This window comes from Phaethon aethereus, assembly GCF_964289735.1.
Source record: "Phaethon aethereus genome assembly, chromosome: 11".
NCBI classification, from domain to species: Eukaryota; Metazoa; Chordata; class Aves; order Phaethontiformes; family Phaethontidae; genus Phaethon; species Phaethon aethereus.
This window is the reverse complement of record NC_138587.1, coordinates 2,765,266-2,783,409: the sequence shown is the minus strand read 5'-3', so window position 1 is coordinate 2,783,409 and position 18,144 is coordinate 2,765,266.

The following is an 18,144-nucleotide window of genomic DNA, read 5'->3' as shown; positions in this document are numbered from 1 at the left end:
ATGCAAGGCAGATGTGGCATTACCACTTTTTGTCAAATTAGCTTTCCTTGTCTCTGCTTCCTTCTACGGGGAGCATCACCCCACTGCCTCATTTTATGTGATTAATTGCTACAAATAGTTTATAACCATGAGTATTAAGAAAAAAACAGTGGCTGTCACAGGGAAGGTATGTCAGCAAAAAGGGACTGTGACCCCCCGAGGCATACTGCCAAGAAATTGGTTCTCCTTTCCCTTGTCCAGAGGAAGTGAGCCCTGCGTGTGGCCACGGAGCCTGGGGAAACTCCTGACCCCAGGAGAAGTTTTTTTTCCAGACGTAACCCAGCTGAGATGCACCAGCGCTTCTGCGCCCCAAGAGATTTTGCAAATTACAGATGAAAATGTAATACCTCAGAGCACAAAAAAACAAGTTTGTGATGGGTGCTTTCTCAAAAGATTTATAGGTTTTGCGTGTTTCAGTTGTTTAAGGGCACATAAAGTGTGCTTGATGTGAACTTCGGTTGCCTTGGAATAGCTGGGAGCAGAGCCCAAGCCCCAGGTGTTCATGCCAGGCTGCTGGGAGAACTCCTGTTCTATAGTTACGTCAAAGACGTAAAACAACAATTAAAAAGAACCAACAAAAACACGTATTTATGAAACGTCTAGAAGTTAGTTCAAAGGAGATCGGCTTTGCCGAGTCCCACCCCAGAATACAGAGGGGAATACAGAGCAGTGCCATCGCCAGGGCTCGCCTGGGTGCGGTGGTGGCCGTGGCAGCAACACGGCAGCGGCAGCGGCACCGGCCCCTGCTCGCGGTACGAAACACCCAGCATACAAACCAAGCATATTCCTGCTATTGCATATGCTAAACCGTGCTTTTTCTTTAAAAGAAAAAAAGCCAAAACACAAAAGGCACCGCTACAAGTACATTATTTATACAGCAAGGTCAGTTAAACTGATCAATTAAGAAACACCAAAAATAAAGTAACTTCTTCCACTCAGTCTCAGCAAAGACGTTTTAACTGCATGACCACGTATGACTTTTTCTTCTTTCTTATTTCTCTTTCAGTGAGTAAGATGAAAGGATAAAGTTAAGGATGTTCAGGCAACCTGGATTCCGACATGGAGTGAGGTGGTTAACTTATCAGATTAGGAAACACTTAATAGGTAATCTGTGTGGATAATATATGCACAAATTATGCATGAGGATAGGGATATAGATATTTGACAGTACATCTTAATATACTGTATACATACAAAGGCCAAATTTGGCCTTTGACAAAACAGATCAGGTCTTTAGCTCCACTGACATGGGCAAAAAGGTGCCAGAGGAAACAGTTTAGTCCTAAATATTTTCCCCATTGGCTTTACACACTCACTGGAGCCCTGCTATTTATATGCATGAATGATTTATTTCTCTATTACCAGTTACCTCCTTTGATTAAGTATATTAGTGCCTTTTAAGTTATTTCAAGGCTACAATCATTTTAAAATTAAATGATCCTTCGAGTACCCTTTGGGAACTGTATGCTAAACTGACATTTCCATAATGTAAAAAAATTGCAGTTGTGCTCGTTTTATTTAATTAAACTGTACTCTATCACGTAAACCAAATGGGAGAAAATTAACCATATTCTTTGCTTCTAGAAAACCAGTAAAACAGAACACTGGAGACTCTTTATTGTCATGGTCAAATTTTGTCTGTATTCAAACAGCTGACAGCTTAAACTGTCCCATTACACCAGCTGTAATTTCATTCAGCTTCATCAAAGGTCCCCAAAAGAACATTTCCGTGTTTTACCCTCCTAATGATCGATTATGTCCAAGTAGGAAACTTTTTAAAAACTTTTCCCCCTTTAAGCTTTGCAAAAGATCTGAATTTAAATGGCACATTTAAGGCGCTCAGTTTTCTGTCTCTTTGGAGCCCGAGTAACAGCAGCAGCCCTGCTTTTGAAGAGCGCACAAAAATACTTCTGGCCCGAAAGAAAGGAATGAAGTTACAAAAAGAGGAAGATAAAAGCAATTTCAAGTCCCAAACCTACAGAATCCCCTCCGTCTTGGCCTATTCTTTAGAACTAAGCCTCGTTTTGCAAATCAAAGGACCAGCTGCTAAACTTGCCTTAAAAAAAAAGGTAGGTCGTGAATGCAAGGCTAAGAAAGTCCAAGGGATGCCAGCCCTGCTATCAATCAGTCCTTCGTGTCCTCTCGCTCCCACCAAGCATCTCCCCGTCCCCGGACCAACCCTGGGCTCTGACGCCTACAGATGGGTTCCCATCAGCAGATCAACGATTGGAGACTAAACCCCCCAAGGAGGCACTGCTGCCTGCCAGACCTCCTGCTCTGCTCGGAAACCCGGTCTTCCCCCTTGAGAAGGTGGCTCAGCCTTCCCAGAGGATTCTCTACCTGCCGGGGTGGAAAAAGCTCGCGGCAGCTTGCAACCCTGCAGAGCTGCCGTACAGTGCTACCGATGTCCATTAGAGACAAGAAAACTTTTAAAAATCCAAAATTTCATATGCAATTCTTAAAAGTAGGCTCAAAATAACCCTTGAAACATTTTTAGCTTTCACTAGATCTTAAGATGTTTTCCTACGTGAAAAGGCAACTTCAAATTGTATTTGTAATTGTATCTATATATTTTATTTCCCTTTGTGATCTAAACGATTGCTGCTCTGTAAATTTATTCTGGGTAATTAATATATCAAGCAGAGAATCACACGACTTATTTTCCCAGAAGAGTTTCTGGCAGCTCTGGGATGCAGTGGGAGCTCCCGCCACACGCTGAGCCAGGAGGTCTCAGCCCTCTAAAAGTTATTAAACAGCCCTGCCCAAGGATGTCACAAAATTAAGGTAAAAGTAATTTAATCAAACTGAACATGTCACTTTATCTACCCAAACACAACGTACATTATACCTGATAAAAATCTCTGCTTTCAATCCCGGAATAACAGGTGTTTCGGTGATAAAAGTCAAGACAAAAGTGCTAAAGCCTCTCACATACTTTCTCCAATTTCTACAGCAACAGATCTTTGACAGAGAGCTTCTGACTGCTCAATTTGATGGCCAGGCAAACTTATAAAAGCTGAAGCGCCGAGTTTCCCAGGGGAAGACATAATGAAATAAATGCACTCATGAATATGTATGACAGGAGGCGGCCATCTGTTCTGCCACCAACATCTTTTCTTAAAACAAGTTTCAAATATTTCAGCAGAGAAGTCGTATCTTTATTTCCATGTATAAAATTAGACCTTGAATCTTCACCATCTCTGGTCATTAAATGCTATTGTTATGGAAATGTGGGGATTTTTTTCCCCAATGATAATCAAAAGATTGAGTGATAATATAGTTTTACAAAGTTCAGGTGGAGATTTCAGCGTGTCTGTTAGAAGCTTCAAAATATTGACAGTCAGGGCACGCATTGCATAATGTAAATATAACTTGCTCTGTCCTCCTTCAGAGAAACAAGAGCCTATAATGTGCTGCCCTCATTTGTATCCTACATCCATCTGACTTCCCTTTCGTTTCGAGAGAAAACATCATACGGCATTTTTATTCGGTATTCATGAAGTTGGTGCCGGCGTGGATCCTGATTTGCGTCAGGGGAGCAGGGCACAAGCAGAGGAGTCCCTCTCCCCTGAGCCCTGGGCAGAGGTGGGAGCAATCCTGGGAGCTCGCCCGCGCCCCGGGATGCTCCCAAGGTTTGCCAGGAAAGCTGAGCAGATCCCAGGCTGCGTCTGCCTGTGCCCGCATGTCCTCCTCAGTACTGCAGTGCGGGGCAGCCGAGCCTGCACCAGGCTGTCAAGGACAAAGCCTGTTCTCCATTAACACCAGACATCCCATTCGTTGTATTGATTCTCGTGGACAAGGCAACAAACCTTCCCCGTGTGGGAGCTTCCCTGGGTGAAGTGCACGTGCGTGTGGTTTATACCCACCGCTCATCTCGGAGCCCGGCACCAGGCCTCTGGCCAAGCGGCAGGGCTGGGGCGAGGGCTGCCGGAGGCCCGGCCCGGCCCGGCCCGGCCCGGCCTAGCATGGCACGCTGGGGAGCGAGGGGCACGGGGCGACTTCGGTCAACCAGTGACCAAGCTGGGCCCGGCCATTCATCCCTCCCCAGGACGTGGCAGCCAGACCTCTGGGTTTTGGGATACCAAGGATTTCCCTGAATAGAACAAGGGACATCCACTTCAAAGTCATTGTAAATATTTTGTAGATATTCATGTAACACAGCTGTCCGAAAGCCCGCAGGCCTGGCAGCAGAGCAAGTGTGCAACTACACACCCCCAACAGGGCCACGACCGCACGAGTGGCGCAGGTTCTGTGTGGCAGCGGCAGCAGAGCCGCAGGCTCTCAGCGGCGTTTACCGCTGTCACTCCCTTCAGCCTGCAGTGATAGGCAGCTCTTCACTATTCAGAGCAACGCCGCTGCCGAGACAGCCCAGATGAACAGAAACCCGACGGATACAAAAACATATTGCTCTACAAGAACACCCTCACGTCGGACGGCGTTGGCCCAGCGCTCTCCTGGAAGGGCTCCCCAGCCCGGCCAGCGTCACCGCCCGCTTCCAGCCCGGCGGGCTCCAGGCAGCCGGAAGCCGCGCGGGGCCTCCAGCACATCTGCACCTCCCGCCACCGTGCCCATCCCTCGGCTGCTTCACTGGGGTGGCTGCAAGTTCTGAGAGCACCGGCACGGTGTGCAGGAACTGGACCTTACATTTTACGGGAGGTTTAGTTTCAAAATGGAGCAGATGTACGTGAGAGGCCCTGTGCTGAATGATGAAATATAAATAAAAAAAAAATATAATGAAAAATAATAACAAAATAAAAAATGAAATAATAAAAAATAGTAAAATTAAATTAAATTAAATTAAATTTGGGGGCTTGTTCGAATGTTTCAGTTGTGTAACCCAAAATGTTCCTTTGCATTTCAGCCTGTTGAAAGTGTTTATGTATCTGTTTTAAATATATATTTTAAAATAAGCCTAAATGAAAAGATGTGGTAGCAAAAGCATTAAAATTTAATATCACCTAAGTAGTCAGGATTTTTCAAAACAAACCTCGAAATATCAATACTTGTCCAAACCTTTACATTTCACTGGCGTGAAGTTTTGGTCAAAAAATGCCACAACAGGCCTTTCCCACCAGCCCTTCCCAGGCATTGAGAGCCAGCAGCGATGCCAAAGCGCACGCTTTGAGACGCAACACGGTTACTTCAGACGCGGCCTCTGCGTGAGCCACAAACTCTTCTTGAGCCCGGCCGCACCACTCTCGGTGCTCGGCGTAAAGAATTGGTCTTTGTGCACAAAGAGACCCCGACAAACCCGAGACGGGCCTCCGAAACGCGGATGGCACCGCGCGAGAGCCCCTTGGCCGAGGCCGTTAATTAGCCGAGCCGCCCGGAAGGAGCGCGCCCCACGGGTCGTGCCCACGGGCCGGTGGCAGGTTTGATGGCGGCATCGCCCCATCCGCGCTCCTGAACAGAAAGGTAGAGCCTGCAGCTGCGGCAGCCGCGTGTGCAGCTGGCTGGAGAGCTCGTCTCCCTAATAAGGCGGAACGTCAACCCCGACGCCATCGGCGCCGCGCAGTTACCATCTCCCCGCAGGAAGCCTGGCTTCCTCACTTATACCTGCACGTGGGAAAGGGCCTGCGGCAGCAGCCGGGCCCACCCGCTCGCCAGCCTCTGCAGCCCAGCCTCCGCAGTCCGGCCTCCGTCCCACCTGGAGGTGCAGGAGAGGTTGAGCTGATTTCTGGGTTTGATTTCTCAAACTGATTTCTGCCGCTGATCTAAGCACGGGCAACTTGGGCAGGTCACACTGAAACAGCTCTTCCACGTGCGTCCGGTATCTGGGCGTTACGCTCAACCTGCTCATCCACTTCTGTTCAAAGGTGCAGATTACTAAATTTGCATAATAACTGTCTACAGCTAATTATCCACATTTGTTCGTGGAAACAGCCGCTTTCTGTAGGGCTTAAAATTACCATAAACGGTGCGCAAGAATCAAGAAAACACCGATTTATCTTATTAATGGTGGCAAGGAGTTTATGTGTTAATTAGCAGTGTATGACTTTGAAAATGCATTAAAGCACTCTAAGGACCGCTTCACTTGACAATCCCAAAGCATTTTTCAGGATGCTGGAGGCCAGCGCTGATGTAGATGAAAACCAGAAGCTTGAAGAGCGAGCGGTGATGTGACAACAGCGCAGAGGGAGTCACTATCCTGGCGCAACAGGCACACACTGTGCAGGTGCTTCAAAGTTGCAGAAACCTGTGCGAAAGTTATTTAAATGGGTCAGTTGAAGATGAGTGAGATAAAAGGAACTGCTTCCAAAAAACCCCCACCAAACCCAACACAACAACAGCAACGTGCAAGTCAGCTTGGCAAGCATCCTGTTCATAGAAAATTGGCAGTAAGATTTGTTTTCTGCATTTTTTAACATAATTCTGGACATCAAGGAAGGCTCTGCAGAGGGATATGGACAGGCTGAATCGATGGGCTGAGGTCAGCTCTATGAGGTTTAACAAGGCCAAGTGCTGGGTCTTGCACTTGGGTCACAACAACCCCATGCAAAGCTACAGGCTTGGGGAAGAGTAGCTGGAGAGCTGCCCAGCGGAAAAGGACCTGGGGGTGCTGGTTGACAGCCGGCTGAACATGAGCCAATGTGTGCCCAGGTGGCCAAGAAGGCCAACAGCGTCCTGGCCTGTATCAGCAATAGTATGGCCAGCAGGAGTAGGGAAGTGATTGTGCCCCTGAACTTGGCACTGGTGAGGCCGCACCTCGAATCCTGTCTTCAGTTTTCGGCCCCTCACTACAAGAAGGACATTGAGGTGCTGGAGCGTGTCCAGAGAAGGGCAACAGAGCTGGTGAGGGGTCTGGAGCACAAGTCTGATGAGGAGCGGCTGAGGGAACTGGGGGTGTTCAGTCTGGAGGAGGCTGAGGGGAGCCCTCATCGCTCTCTACAAGTACCTGAAAGGGGGTTGTGGCAACGAGGGTGTTGGTCTCTTCTCCCAAGTAACTAGTGATAGGATGAGAGGAAATGGCCTCAAGTTGTGCCAGGGGAGGTTTAGATTGGATATTAGGAAAAATTTATTTACTGAGAGAGTGGTCAAGCATTGGCACAGGCTGCCCAGGGAGGTGGTGGAGTCACCATCACTGGAAGTGTTCAACAAATGTGTGAATGTGGCACTTTAGGACATGGTTTAGTGGGCATGGTGGTGTTGGGTTGATGGTTGGACTTGATGATCTTAGAGGTCTTTTCCAACCTTAATGATGCTGTGATTCTGAGGTATTTTTATCAAGGTGCAAAATTGAGGTCCCGTCTCCTAGTCATCTCAAATGACTTTATGGAATTCACAGTACTCTGCTTAGTAAGCATCTGCTGAAAAGCCTTCCCCCGCTAGAAGCTGTCACAGAGCAGCTCCCGTAGTATTCATTGATGCTTCATTTTTTTAGCAGCAGGTGGTACAATTTCTGTATCTTCAAACAATAAACACTCAAATCAAGCTGCTTCTGGTTAATAGCTATTATACAACTGCAAAGTGTTATCATTCCTACATATTTTTAATACTACTAGTAAAACCTAAAGTAAGAACTTGTGTTTGAGAAAAAGATGTTCCCATGAATCTTTAAGCGAGGTTTTCACTCTGCAAAAAGATTACAGTAATACAGCCTCTAAAATATAGAGCCATTTACTCCCAGTTTTTTCCTATGCTCCAGCGATGTCCTCCTAAATTTTTACTAATGTGATTGCCAAAGGCACCGAGGTTACGTGGATGCTCAGAATTGGACAAACCCCTTAGGCAAAACTCAGGACAAACTTCCAGCCAAAACTAGAAATTCAAGTCAGACTTCATTGCCCCTCGTGCCACCGGCCGAGCCCAGCACTTTGGTACCAAATTCCTGAGCTCCAGGTGAATGCTGGAGCAGGTTGGAGGGATGCTCCAGGAGACAAGTGCTGTACAGCGGGTCCAGGGCTGGACCACAACCAGGTTGGCTTCCAGAAAGAAAAGAACCAGTTTCTGCTGCTCCACGTCAGGAGGCAAAAGGAAAAGTCTACCTACAGATGTCACAAACTCATCTGGCATTTGCGCCTCATCCTCATACCTCAGATCTTTCCTACTTCCAAGAACCATTGCAAGAATACAAAGAACTAACGAGAAACAGATTGCAATAAACAGTTTTCATTTAAGAGATCCCAAACCCTAACCCTTTATTTTGTACTGATACAAAGAACAGGAATGTAAAACCCAAACCAAAATAGTTGGTTTTCCATTAAAGCAGACAATAACATTTAATGGAAACAGTCTGCGTTCAAACAAACACTCATGTGCTGCACCTAATTTTTATAGACAATAGGTCCGATATACACCCTCTTCTGCTATGGATTTTGAACACAACGCTTTCTTTAGTAAAGCCGTGAAAGCATGGAATCTGGTGCACATAACATAAACTACATGACTATAAATGCTTATTTCATGGATTTAATAAGAGGATGGATTTAACACTTCCTCTTTGTCAACCATTTCATTAATTTCTTAGTAAAGAAATTTCCGGATTTGAGGCATGTTTTCAGGAACTAATTTTGTCTTAGTGGTCCTGAAAAGAGCTACAGTGTAATTGCCAGGTAGTTAATCTAGCCATTGTGCATATTTTTGTTCTTCATTTTCCCAAGCTCAATTTGAACCTTCCAGAGATATAACCAAAGAAAAGAATAATAAAGGCATCTTTTACAGCCCATCAGGTGAGATTCTCATCACACACCAGTCCCATGCAGCTAAAAATTAAACTGCAAAACCTGTGTCAGCTGCTGTCCAAAATGGTTTTCCATGTCAATAAAGTAGCAAGTCGTAAACAAATAATAACGCGCAATGGCCAGAAGCGTCCCTGCTTTTCTGCAATCTGCTGGAATTATTGTCCTGGCTGTATGTGGGGGCATAACATTTAGGCTTTATTGCTTCCCAGATACATGCTGTCATCTCCCCTTCCTTACATCACCTGCCTCCTGAAGGTGATGTCCTCTAATCTCTTCCACGCAGCACTCCCTGCCCAGCATCCGCACTGCAGCCACCATCATTCCCGGCCTCGTTTTCTGCCGGGGGCTCCGAAAACACGCGCAGGTTGTACACACGGCTGATGGCAGCACACTCTTGTACGGGCTCCCCCACCTTTGCCACGGACCTACCCGAACGCCCGCGCACCGATGGGGCAAGTGGAGCAACAGCTCCTTGGTTTGTGTGCAAAAAAAAAGGCTTTTTAAAATGCAAACCAGGTATTCGTCACATCCTTCTTGGATGTGTTTTTAATAGAGAAAGGTGGTCACAGAAAACCTGGTTTGGGGGTGGCTGAGCACCCACAATGCAGATTAGAGAAATCCAACTATTTTTCACAGATGGCCAAGCACTTTTTGCAAAGAATGTTTTTAGCCACAAGGTTGATTTTGATCTTGAAGACTAAAGAAACATCAAAGGGAAATACCTGTGGGTATACGCTAGTGCTCTTAGAACAAGCATGGGCTCATGAATACCAGTTTATAAATATTCAGCATAAATATTGTACCATCTCCGTACAGGCTACACTAATAGTCCACCTTATCCCTGCTCTTCCCACCTTGCAGCCCCTCAGGCGCTCACTATCATCGGACCCTGGGCTTCCAACACCCCAGGCTCAAGCTGATGTTCAGTGAACTCCAGGTTGTGTCTCCTCTAGTGGCTTATCCCTGTGTCCACCTGCGATTTCGCTGCTGAGTTACAACTGAGCTGTGAAATCACGTTCATGTGTGATTTGAGGGCGGTGCTGGGTGTGAGGCAGAGGGAGACCGAGCAGAGGGGCTGTGAGCAAGAGCAAGATGCAGCAAAAACTATCAGTAGCCCAGGATGAAACCAGAAAGGACAGTTATTGAAAATGGTTATTAGCACTTAATTTCTCAGCAAAATGTGCAGCAAAATAAGCAAACCTGAAAGAGTGAATTTGAAATGCACAAGGCTCTACATAAGCTTCCCATTAAGAATTTCCCACAGTGTGCAAAATTAATTTTGATTTATCTTCTACATTGTTGTTTTTAGAACAGAGGAAGAACTGAAGAACAGAGGGGGGTGTACAATTTCATTTAAAAATCCACTGTTTCAGGCTAACACTCCCTAGCTTTGAAAAGCTGTTCTCCAAGTTCACCTTTAAAGATCTACATGATTTCTAATCTCACCCTGAGAAAACGTTTGTAAAACTGCTAAATTACTTAAACTTGAATTTGCAGTCTTCTCATTATCAGCTTGCAGAATTGCTATATCAAATAGCTTCTCTGCCCAGCTAGATTTTAAAAGCAAGTTGATAGAACAAGGGTCCATTGACAATCTAATAAGTCTATAAAGAAAATGTTTCTGTTTTCCACACAATGCTAGAAAAATCTTGAAACTTTTAAATAAGTAGAAGACGTGACAGCAGCAATTGGCCTCTGTTAACAGCTAAATGAAAAGGAAAGAAAATATTAGTAGAAAAACTGTATCTGTGCATATATAATACAGTTTTTGTAGCCAGGAACTTTCATGAGCTGCAGAAGTTTGACTCACTGTTGTAATTAAAATGTTCGGTAACAGTAGTAATTACCACATCAGGTAAGGCACAATGGATTGAAGCACATACCTACAATATAACTGTTACTTAAAAGTTTCATTTCAATTTTTGTAGCTTTTGCAGATTTTAAGCAACTTCCTACTGCCTGTGGAGCATGAATTTTTAAAGCGGTATAAGGCGTAACAGCATGGCCCGAGCACCTTGGCAAAATACATTGGTATTTTCGTTACCTTCGCTGTTCCTACACTCCAGAGCACTTAATGACTTGCAGAGAACAAGTTGACAGTATTTTTATGAAATGCAGTCTTCTGCAGAGAACCAGTTATAATAAACAAAGTGATCAAACTAAAACCCCTCTGGGCACACCTTGACCTTGGCAGTGGCTACGAATGTTTCAGGGTAAAGAGCGAGGTGTTGGGCAAGGGGGAGGTCTCACGGCCCTCCCACACCGCTGAACACCTTCAGATGTACACAGATTTCTGAAAACCAACCCAGAATATCCCAACCGCTGCTGAATGGACAAAGCCCCGTCCCTTCACAAATGGTTTTCAGGCATGGGCATGGTGGTGTTGGGTTGATGGTTGGACTTGATGATCTCAAACGTCTTTTCCAACCTTAATGATTCTGTGATTCTGTGACCTTAGGGGTGCTAACATTTATTTTTTGAGGGAGGAGTGGGGTGTTAAGACCTATATTAAACCAAAGTCACACAAAGCATCATATCTTTCCTGCAGTTCAGCGAATTCTGTGGTTTGGAGACCTTGCAGAGCATATTCAGTTCTACAGGAACATGAATTCTCTCTCACTTCTTGTATCAAAACCTGATGTCGTATCTGGGAAAACACTGAACCGTGTCAATTCTCCCCACCTTCCCCAGTTTCATTCAGTTCTCTGCGAACTTCTCCAGCAACAAAATAAACCCTTCTGCTTTGGAAAGGGGCGATAAAGATGATGGATGCTTTTTGGAGTTTATTTTCCATGTGTCCGTAAACATTCCCCTAACAGCTTATCACACCTGATGAGGAGTTTTGCAAAGCCAACTGCTGTTGACTGAAATTATCTGACAACTTTTTTTCCAAGTATGCTTTACAGAAGGAATTATTTATATTTGAATAGCACTTTCCTGTGATCATGAAATATACATATTTGTCATAGTGAACGCTGGGACCAGCGACGCAGGCACTGTTAATGAGCTTTTATTAAGAAATCCTATTTTAGTCCCTCTCAACTCTAGTCCCTTCCTCCAGGGAGGCAGTGTGCGGCTCTAGATACTTATCTGGCACAGTTTATTTTCCCTACACACTAAGATAATTAAATCACTGTACCAAATTCAAGGCAAGGGTTGAGGCATCACCCACTTGATTTTTCTCTCTGCAGACCTAAGGACCGCACTACTACCAGGATGTTCCCACAGGCAAAATAATTCAGCCCTGAATTCCTCCTCTCCTTGCTAGGGACCACAGGAACGACGGCACATTGTTTTAACACAGGCCTGATTTGAAAGCTGCTTTTGGATTTTGTTTGGTTTGTGGTTTGGTTTTTTTTTTTAATTACCATCATATTTTTAAAATGTTCATTGCTATCTTTCTACCTCTAAAGAAGATCATACTAGAGAGAGAAGATGAAACATACCCAGATTTTTATGTTCAAGAAGCACTTTAGAGGGAGAAATAGGTGCATCGTTTAGAAATACCATTGCTTATAGCTCTGCCTGATTTTCTGGGAGCGACACAAATGTTAAAAAGCAGCAGCAGGACATTGAAAAGTGCCTTTGAGCAACTTCCACCACAGCCTGTATATTTTCAGAAGGAAAATAGAAGTGCATGGCGTGATACAAGCGTGACCTGCCAGCTCTCCCCTCCGGAGCATCCCCTCGCTGGAAGGGACACGCTCAGCACATGCAGCTTCGAAGGGCTTAACTCCCCCTTCCTCGCCAGCTGCCCTCGGTGCTCCCTGCCCCGAGGTGGAGGTCTGGCTTCGACGTGAGCCAAAATGTGCATTTCTTCCCCCCGAGTAAGAACACTGTATTTAATACCTGGCACTCTGAATTTGATCGTGCCTTGGACTATGCGTTTCCTTGGTTTTAGAAGCTAGGTTTAGCAAGTAATGCGAAAGGCAAGCACGCTGCTGTCACTTAGCAACCTAAAATGAGGTTTAGAACAAAGATCTTTATTTCTGGAACCATTTAATAGCAGTGGCTGATGAGGGATGAGGTGTTCGGGGACGCCGCAAGCCCCAAACCCTCTTGCGGCTGATCCTCTCCGGGGCCGCAAGCAGGGCTGCCTCCGTGTGTGCAGCTTTTTACCCTCACTTAAAACTGCTCCACTTTATGGTAAGGAGAAAGAAAACTTCTTCTAAAAAAGACAGCCCATTGACATTATTTTGTGACTGTGTTTTAGCTAATTTACTGTAGTCTGCTTAAGGCTAGAAGGCTGGTAAAAGCAGAGAAGAGCTCACTTTATGCCTGTACATAGAGATCCTATCAGCTGTTCTTCCTTTTACAGAACATCCTCAAATTTCTTCAGATCTCCACTTCTGTGGCAGTGCCCAAGTACAGAGCAGAAAATTCTGCTGCCTGTTTGCAGGTGCAGGGGCCTGAAGCACGGCGTGAAGGCTGCTACGGGCAGCCCTGGCACGGGGCTTTGCTGGTGCCTCCTGTTCCCTCAGGCTTCCTCATCCATAATCCAAATTTAGGCTCGAAAACTGAAACTACTCAAGGCAAAATCAACTGCAAGGTATGACTGCTGTGCCCAGCTCTGCTCCAGCCTCTTTCTCCGCCAGAAGAAGGGAGAAGGACAGTGACATGTCTTGCATCGAGGCGTGAGCACTGGCTGCCTCCAGGTCCCGTCCTGCGTCACCCACCAGGTGGGAGAGCCAAGCGCCTCTGCTGATTGCAGTGGATCTTCCTCTTGCCTGAGCTAGGACATGCTTAATTACTGCCAGCTTTAATTACTGTCCCAGCTTCCCAAAGGGCTTTCAACCTCTCTCGGTTTTCACATCTCATCCCTACTAGCTCACTGCTGCTCTGTGGTGCGCGGTGGCGGCTGCAGAAGCTCCCCGACACCTCCAGGCTGGAGCAGAAAGAACATAAAAGTGAATGAAGTTGAACCTCGTTAACCTGGAAATTTGTGTGTGCTATCTGCTTCACCACCACGGATGAATACTGCTTTAGTGGGCAACATAAAACCAAGCATCCACCATAAATTTGTCATTGATCATGTGCTAGGAACAAATGCTGCTGCATGCTACTTGCCCCTTTCTGCTTGTATCCTCTTGTCACCATATACACGAGGTCAACTTGTTTAGCTATAGCCCTGGTAAATCAAGATACTTTGGTAAAAAATTAAGATGGGCAGGAGAGTATGATATACAAAGAGAAAAATGAAAAAGGGAACTAAAGAATCCACAGTAATTATAATAACTAAAAAGTCAGATTTGCCTTCTGAATATTCTTCTTCAAGGAAACAGATTCAAGATGACTTTTACCTCTTAAGCCCCATTAACCAAACTGAACTGTTGGAAGAGCAAAGAGAGAATGTAAAATAAATGCCATAATATGACAGAGCAAAATGTGTGAACCCTAACTGCAAGACACTGCCTCTAATCAAAGCCTAATATTCTAATTCAAAGTAGTATTACTACTACAGATAAGCTTCTCCCACTGTTTTGGAAAAACAATTTTTGCTTATGCATCTTTAACAATTTCTGTTCGGGACAATCAAAGATATGCCATATGTGATCAATGATATTTATCAAAAATAAGCCTAAGTTTAGGAGCTTGTATTCAAAAATAATTTCACTAGTAAGCATTAGTTCACTGCATTTGGCAAGTCATAATAAATGTAAATTTTAAGATAAAGTTTTCCCAGACATATATCTAAATACATTTCATGGGGAACCCAAAATTTATTGTTGGACTCATTTTATAATGAAATGGTGTCAGGCGTAAGCTACCCAAAACACTAGCTCTGACATGAATTCATATGCTTTATGTGTGTGTCTAGTTAATTCTCTAAGATGACTTTTGATTTCCTGCAGGAGACATGATATAGGTGGCATTTGACTTTGTATGAGAAATTTGGAATTGTCTGGCGTCACTATGAATAAAGGCAGAATGTTTTAGGGCGAGATAGCTGAAGCGCCTTAACCACCTCACTGCTAAATCCAACTGTGACGTTAAGTCCAGCAGCTTTGATGGTGGCTACATCATGTCAACACTATATCCTGTGAACAAGCATGATTTCATCAGCCAACAGAATGGAAAACCTACCTGATTTCTATCTCCACGATACCACTTTCTAGTCAAAGCGCTAACGATCATTAGTTATGTCTCTCTGGCAGCCAAGACCTGGCTCTATGGAGGATGACAGCTCTTGGAAGACTTCTACCACTGGCCTGTCAAGGCTTTAGCTTTGTCTGCAGTGGGACTGGAAAACACTCTTTGTAAACTTCGGATTCGGATAGTTTCAATTTAAGAGCCAAATAGGAAAAAGGTTATATGTTAAGTGCTTGGACCAGAAGCTGGAAAGAAGCCCCAGAGCAGGACAATGCAGCCACAAAACCAAACCCGGAACACAATGCAAGTGAGCAAAGTTATTGTTAGAAACGTTAACAAGTCCATTGCCCAGTGCCATTTTATTTTTGCAGTCACGTAATTTTATTAGTGGGGTTTTACATGTCAATTAACTCCTGTAATTGACAGACGATTTTGCAGCCCTTTGAGCTGAAGTGCTCTGTCCACGTCTACACATGCCCTAGCGCAAGGATGGCTTTCCTAGGAATCAGTGTTAATCACAAAAGAGACCCATTTTTAAATGCACAGTAGGAAGCAGTTTCCCTTACAACAACATTAGTCAGGACATGTGCAAGTTGTCTTTAGTGAAGTTTTCATTCAGTAAGATGCAAGCCCCTTTGAAATCAGTAGGAGTCTTTCTATCGACTTCGGTGGGCGTTGGATGCGGCTTGTGCCGCTGCTGCCACACTGAAACAGAGCGAAAACGTAGTTTCATTCAACCGGTTTATATTGCTTAAATTAATTTCCCCCACCGTAACTATGAAGATCTGCAGAGAACTCCACTCATTCCTGCCTCCTTTAAATCTTGTACACATTTTCCTTGCTTAAAACACATAAAGCGCAACAGCATTTCACAGGCTCAGCCGAATGTCGGGCCGGCACACCTTACAGGTGTCACGGATGGTCTCCTGACACCACGGTCCGAAAACTCCCTAAACATAATGTCTGAAAGGAATCACAGGACAAAAACTAGACAGCTAACAATTTATTCTTACCTCCTATTCACTTTTGCCCTTCAAAAGAACTCAGCCCTGGGGAGCTGACAAATAAAGATAAATTACCCTTCCGCAGCGTTCTCTCTAACTAAGCCATTGTAGTGATTAAATGAACCTTAGAAGCCAAATTCAGCTTTGATAGCTAAAGCTGGGTGGAATTTTTTGCCTTTTTACAAATACAAAGCTCGCAGCTTCCTAGTATAAAGGGCTCAATTCAAGAAATTTTCCTGGTTTAGCATTTTGGGCAAGTTAGCTACACGTTCATTTTAACGGGCTCGGTCACGTATAGTAGGTACCGGGGCAATTTCCAGACGCATCACTCAATACCGTTATGTATATATAGATACACTCCCGCGCGTGACCTGTCGAAGCCTCCCCGTCCCCACGCCAAGCGGCTCCCCAGGCGGCGCAGCCCTGCGGCGAGGCTGCCGGCCGCGCGCTGGAGCGGCGCGCTGGAGCGGCGTGCTGGCGCGTGCCCTGGGGACAGGCGCCGCGGGCACCCGCACATAGCATTAAGGACACCAGCGCCGCCGCAGCACCGCATTCGTACCTCTTCCTCATTGCTTAAGAAAAACCTGAAGAACAACTGAAAATACCAAAAAAAAGAGTTTGGGGCCAGGCAGAGAGAAACTGAAAAAAGCTCAACCTAGTTTAGCAAGACGACGACTGAGAGACGGCTTGATTACAGTGTATCGCCGTGATTATTTTCAGGAAAAAACAGCACTGGAGGGTTCTTCAATCTCGCGCTGAAGGGTGCAAGAGGAATAAATGACCGGATGCCAAGAAATTCAAATTAGAACGTTCAAACGAACTTAATCAGCGCAGATAACACCAAGCTGAGAAGCAGCGAGTCCACCATCACTACACATTTTGGAATCAAGGCTAGATGCCTCTCAGGCAGAAATGCATTTGTATGTACGGGTATTTAAATGTACAGGCAAAGGAGGAAAGAAAGCGTCGACGTCTCCTGCATTCACGGTCCCTCCGAGTGCCTCTTCTGCCTCTGACAGCCGCAACGGGAGGTGGTTTTCTGGGGGAGCGCACGCTCCCCTCTCTTCCAGCGGGCCGTTCAGCCCTGGGGGCAACGCTTAGCAAAAAGAGTAAAACTGCCTCAGCCCAAACACTGATTGTTCCATCCTCTGCCCCCAGATGACCAACTGGCTACTGAGTTGACGAGTGCAGAGACAACCTTAGCTAGAGCAGAAGACTCCAGTGTGCATCAGCCAGAAAATTGTACCTAGGCTGCCAACAGCCAGATATTTACTGCACCTGGATTTCGACCACGAAGTCACAGTGAGCCCGAACAAATACATGACTTAAATATACTGAAGACTGCTAAGACAGACAACACATCCATAAGCAAAGTATTTCTAAAAAGAAATAAAACCACCTAATGTTCACGAAACACCTAAGTTACCAGAATGTGAACTACCAGAGGCATTAATGTTAGAGCATCCTTCTGCCCTGCTAACATATGCATCTGTCTGCGACTTCACAGGAGGGCACATCTTTCACCCTACGGACCCTGAGGACGGGGCCGTTCTTACTTCCGACACTTGATTTGGATAGATGGCTATCTATAACCTGACCCAAAGCCCACAACAGGCAATGGGTTTCATGATTTCTGTAGAACAGAAAAATTCTGTTTCACGATTTCTTTAATTCTGGAATTTTCAGATTCCAGCAGCACAGGTTCACTTTAACACAAGGCAGAAAAGTGTATCTATACACAGAACCATTATAAGGAGAAGAAAAAAAATTATTGTACATCTGTATGCTTCATTAAGAATGAAATGCAGCAAGGTTTAGGAGCTGTGCTAGTAAAACAAGAGGGATTCTTGTATTCCAGAAAATCATAATTTTACTCAAGCAGTGAAAAATAGATGCTGTGCTTGCAGTTTGAGATTTGATAGAAGACAAGTTTAATTATCCTCCTTTTTAGCCTGAATTCTGTCGGCACTCAACATATCAAGGTATATAGAGAAAAACATGTAAAAAAGAGGATATTAGCCCCACACACTTTTTGCCCATTCCAATAACTCTTATAACCCATTAGGTAAGATCTACCGCGCTGCTGCTGGTAGTCAGGTTCAGAGTCTGTGTCACTGTTGTAATGGGTTATTGATCACTGAAGTTCTCCAAGAACTTCACAGTTCCAGGCATTTGAAAAACACCCAAACCCCATGTAATGAGCGCTAGTCTTGATAAATTTGATTTTAATTACATATTACAAGTCTTGTTACACTTCCCAACCCTAAGCTTTCATTTCTGCCCAGCGACAGTTTTATTTTAAGCTTTCCTTCAATGGACGTCTTTGTTGG